The 5417-nt window shown below is 39.0% G+C and overlaps 1 pseudogene; it reads right to left on the bottom strand.

Annotated features, from left to right (window-relative positions):
- Window positions 1–1821: 1821 nt before the first annotated feature.
- On the bottom strand, window positions 1822–5113 carry LOC149163862 (G-type lectin S-receptor-like serine/threonine-protein kinase At1g34300 pseudogene; annotated as a pseudogene).
- Window positions 5114–5417: the final 304 nt, after the last annotated feature.

Here is a 5417-nt window from a genome sequence, read left to right on the forward strand (position 1 = left end):
AAATGTTGGCCGATGATGATGGATGTCGATAGACAAAAGAATTGGTAGAAAATGATATAAATTCGTCGAATTGCTAGCGACTGGGCAAATTTGAGGCTGTGTTAAGGTGTAGAGGATCAGGGTTCAGTGGTGACAAATCTCGATAGATGGAACACCATCCCATTTGTTAACGTAAAGAAATGGTCCTCCTGCTCTCCCAAACCACTGGCAGGATTTGCATAGAAGCGCTAGGAGGAATACCTAGAACTTTAAGCCGAGGTACATGACATATCACAATGGCAACCACATAAGAATGACGAGGTGCTCGTCTTGACAGCCACGTGGGTGCCATGTGGCAGGTTAGGAGGTCATGACCAAGTCTGAGAATCCATATATTAAATGATCGTCACTTTTGATCGTGAAACCCGATTGAGACAAAATTTATATCTCCAAAAAGGTCTCAACAAGACGAACACAATGACATAGTTTGTTTTAGACTTTGAAGAGTTTGAAAATTTTCAAAAATTTTAGACCCCATTTCCAGAACTGGACTTTGGAGGTTGGGTCAACATAGTAGCGTCCTTCTACCCTTAAAAGGGGCTAGGGATAGTAGGGTGTATTTTACATTTTGCTTTGCACCGGTGGTTAGTGTGTATTATTTGTCTTTCATGCATGCCCAAATGCTAGGTAGTTAGTGTATATATCTTGTCTTTTGTGTACGATTGGATAATGGGTAAAATGGGTAAAAGATTAGAAAATGTAATAGGAAAAAGGGTAAAATATTAGAAAATGTAATTGGAAAATGAGTAAAGAATTGATTTGGAGTTAGTGCATAATACTTAATATTTACTCAAACATTCTAAATTGTTATGATTGTCTCTAATATTTCCATATCTGAAAAAAGGATTTCAAACATTCTGAGTTCTAACATTTCCATATATGAAAAGAGAGATTTCAGGCATTCTGAGTTCTAACGTAGTTAGAGAATGATTTTCCATATAATACTTAAAAGTTCACTGACAGTGGATTTCTGTTGCTTCTGGCAATGATTTTATCTAACAGCTGTTATTATTACCAGCTAGTTTCTTCTTAAGGTGGATCAGAGAGCTGTTATGATGATATTTGTGCATTTCATTTATGTTCAGAAAATCCACAGTTGGATGAATTTCTCTTGACATTTCACAACCCAAAACCTGATCCATCTTCAGCACACTGTCAATATTTTTATATGATAAACCTTTTTGAGATATTTACTTTTCAAAATTATTCTAACAAAATATTTATATGGAAAACTGTGCGGGAGAATTCAACACTGTGACAAAAGGAGTCCTTTACAGAGAAAGATGTATGATGCTTGATTTACTTTTTGAGATATTTACTTTTCAAAAATATTCTAGCAAAATATTTATATGGAAAACTGTTCTGGAGAATTCAACACAGTGACTAAAGGAGTCCTCTGCAGAGAATGATGTATAATGCTTGATTTACTTTTTATTGTTTCATAATGGAATATAAGATGAAAATTCAGAAAGGAAGGAGAGATACAAAATTTGCAACCAGAGGCTTCTCAAGTGCTCAAATATGGGAAATTGTAATATGATCAGTAAATAAATTTGTTGAATAAGTTTTTGCCTAGAATTTGTAGTAATAGGAGTATTTTGATAGAATCAGAATTTCAGACTTCAGCTATCTAACAGAGATAATGCATGTTAGTGGTTAATGCCAAAAAGCTAATATATGATATGTCATTCCGAGATTTCCTTGTTCTGGTAAAATACTTGCCTGTGGGATTAAAAGTTTATAACCCTGAGCTTGAACGATCTATTCCAAAATGAAATGCAGTTGACAGATCAAAGTTGCCTCTTTAGCATTACAGTACTTAATATAGATGTCCTGGATATATTGCCTTTGAAAACTGCAATGGCACAATAAAACTTAGAAACTAATTCCTTTGTCTGAATTTTACACTGGAAAGTAGAAACCAAGTAATGGTGATCCTTTCATTGGGCAGGAAAGCAAAATGAACTTGTCTTGTAATAAGTTTCAGACTTGAATGGCCATGAGCAGATAGCTACCTACTGCTAGATAGTCTCTCTTCCATATTTTTTAGATCTTTGAAGACAGAGTGGCATTCACAGAGGACATAGAAGAAACAGGATGACTTGATGTTGCAAACACTGAGAGTGCTAGTTCGCTAGTACTGCCTCTGGTACTGCTTTCAAAGCTTTCCAAAGATTTAGGAGCAGGTGGTTTGTCAATAGGCAAAATTCCTTCCAGCATCTGGACAACTTTCCCCATAGTTGGCCGCTGTGAAGGCTGCTCCTGAATGCACCAAAAACTAACCTGAAGTGCTCTTTTTACCTGATCAATATTAATATCTCCCCCCAGCTTCTCATCTGCAATATTTAGAATATTTCCTCTTTCAGATTCTTCATATGCCCATACTGAAAATTTCTTTCTCCTTGAGGCCTTAGTATTAAAATTCCTTGTACCGCCTATGATCTCCAGCAAAACCATGCCATAACTGTAAACATCAGACTTGGTTGTGATGGGTAAATTGGCAAGCCATTCCGGAGCCAGGTATCCTCTGGTTCCTTCAACACTAGTCAACGTGCGCTTTTGATGACCTCTGTTAGTGATGAGCTTTGAGAGCCCAAAGTCGGAGACCTTTGCATTGAAATTATCATCTAGGAGTATGTTCTCAGGTTTAATATCACAATGAACAATGCAATCTCTGCACTCTTCGTGCAAGTAAGTGATGCCCCTTGCAGTCCCAAGGGCTATTCCAAAGCGCTTATCCCAGTCTAACATCCTGGATTCCTCTGGAGAAGCAAAAAGGAATGTGTCCAAAGAAGAATTTTTCATGAATTCATAAACAAGCAATCTATGGCGGCCTTCTGAGCAAAATCCAATTAACCTAACCAAGTTCAAGTGATGAGTACTGCTGATGGTTGCCACTTCCATTTGAAAATGCCTTTCACCTTGCTCGATCCCTTCCAACTGCTTGACAGCAACTATGGTCTTGTTGGACAATTCTCCCTTGTACACTGTTCCAAACCCACCCGAACCCAACTTTTGAGTAAAATTCCTTGTTGAGTGCTGAAGTTCCTTGTAGGAAAACCGAACTGGAGTCCCAGATGCATAATCCAGGAGTGAGTATTGGGCTGATAGCTGTCCAAATCTATACCTAGGATTATTTCTACAGAAAATCCACCAAATGGACATCTGGATAGTAATCAAGGCAATAATAGGTACTACAACTGCTGCTGCTATTGCAATGGCAGATACCTTGGATGAATTCACAGTCCTAATTGCAGGAGGTGGTGGTGCTAGAGGATGACCTTCACCACATACCTTTACATAAGAAGTGCTTGGAAGAGCTGCTGATTGATAGGCACTTGTGAAATTCTCTGACTTTATGCGGCAAATGCTCGAACCATCGGCCATGACTGTAGATGCAACGCACAATGGATTCCTGAGGCAGTAGTTCTGCTCACAATCGTTAATGCCCAAGTAGTATATGTCCGACTTTGAGTCTGATTCTGGAGGATAAGAGAAGAATTGAGTATGGTTCAATACAACCATGCTCTGGTTAATACACCCTGTAAGGTCCTGCAGTCTTCTACACCCTTGGGTGGGATCTTTGGGATCTATGGGAACGAAATCTGCAGATGGGCATATGCAATAAGGGCTTGTCTCATTGTATACACACACCCCAAAGTTCCCACACCATCCATACACTTGACACTGATCTTTTATTGCACTCCATCCCAGTTGCCATGTTCGAGATATATTAACCCACCCATAGGTCCTCAAATTTCCATCTGATTCGAGCCTGATCCTTCGCAGCGTGATAGAGGACTCCGTGTAATCGCTGCTGTATTCAGTCCAAAGCGGATCACCAGAAGAGTTGCAGAGTGTAAAAATTCCTTGATTATCGAGATATGCCCTGGAGCCATTTAGGGCACCCTGGTTCCAGTATGTAATGTTGTTCCTCCATTTCAATGTGAAGTTTCCCCCGGGCTCCAGAGTGAATGAGTAAGGATACATATGGAGGCTTTGTCCCACACTGAAATTCTGATAAACCAGGAGGGTATCAGTAGGATTGGCAAAACTCTCCCAAACACTGCTGGAACTGCTATTCTTGACTACAAAATTGCCATTGTCCTGCATGGCAGCAGAGACTATGCTTCGGTTGGCAGTATTAGTCTGCCACACCACGGTGTTCGTTCCATTGCGCAACACAAGGTTGCCATCAATCTGGAAATCAAAGGAAGCTCTGTTACCCACTCTGATGCCACCATTCTCACCTGCAGTCCACACCAGAGTTCCATCTTTAGTGTCAGCAATTGAAATTGCCAGAACATACAATCCATCATTTCCATCTGGGTGAAAGCCAAAGCGAAAGATGCCACTCTGTGATTTCCAAAGCTGTTGTTTCCTAGAGGAGGAAGGCAAAGAAGGCCTAAGGCGGGATCCGGGCTCTACTGTTCCATCAGCAACAACCATATACTGAATAACAATAATATATAGTATAGATATTGGAATTGACATAATTGTTGGACACTGCTGCTCTGATTACAAATGGTTACAACAGCTAACAGGTAGAAGGTGATCAGTAAGCCACAGTGGAAACGTGGGTGCCTGCTATTATGGAGTAAAACTTTGGTAATTTAGAAGCTCTATAACCAGGTAACAGATAGACAATAAGTCAGGGTAAGAACATGGGTGTTTAATACATGGATTTATTTATCCCCATTCAAAATTTCTACACTGGTATTTGGATTATGAGCCATGGAACTGCGTAACTATATAACAGGCAACTAATAAGCCATGATGAGATCATAGGTGTCCTAGACCATGAACAGACAACCAGGAGACTACAAGATGAAGTCTGATTCTAAACTTAACCAGCACAAAATCCAAATCCAACAATTGCAGTGCCAAATAGACTATTCCTTAGGGAAAACTCTTTCCACTGACCGATGGCTGAATCATATACAGAGTCCCCATAATGAGTATACTCCACCCCAAATCTGTGATGGACTTACAGATGATCGGAAGGATATAAATGATCTGAAGGATGGACTTTATGTATAGTTTTGGAATTAGAGATGTAGTGACATAGTCCTTATTGCCTAAATTATGCCTTTTGATGTAATTGTGAGACATATGTAATTAAAGATTTGATTATGAAATCGTGATCTCTTATTGGCATTGTCGTGACTTCGATACTTCATGAATATCAGACATATGTAAAACTACCCCACCCCAAATCTAAACATGTTTTGATATTTTGATTAAAATCATTAAAATCCTCAGAAGGAACAAACTCTGAAATGTACTTGAACTTATGAATTTTTAAATATTAAATTAATATTTCTTTTTGGTTTAGTCAAATTTCTGGACTAAGTTATGATCTGGAATCCATGATTGCA

The sequence above is a fragment of the Pinus tabuliformis genome, chromosome 5_1 (assembly GCF_031772625.1).
Source record: "Pinus tabuliformis cultivar Carrire ecotype Pingquan chromosome 5_1, CPIR1, whole genome shotgun sequence".
NCBI classification, from domain to species: Eukaryota; Viridiplantae; Streptophyta; class Pinopsida; order Pinales; family Pinaceae; genus Pinus; species Pinus tabuliformis.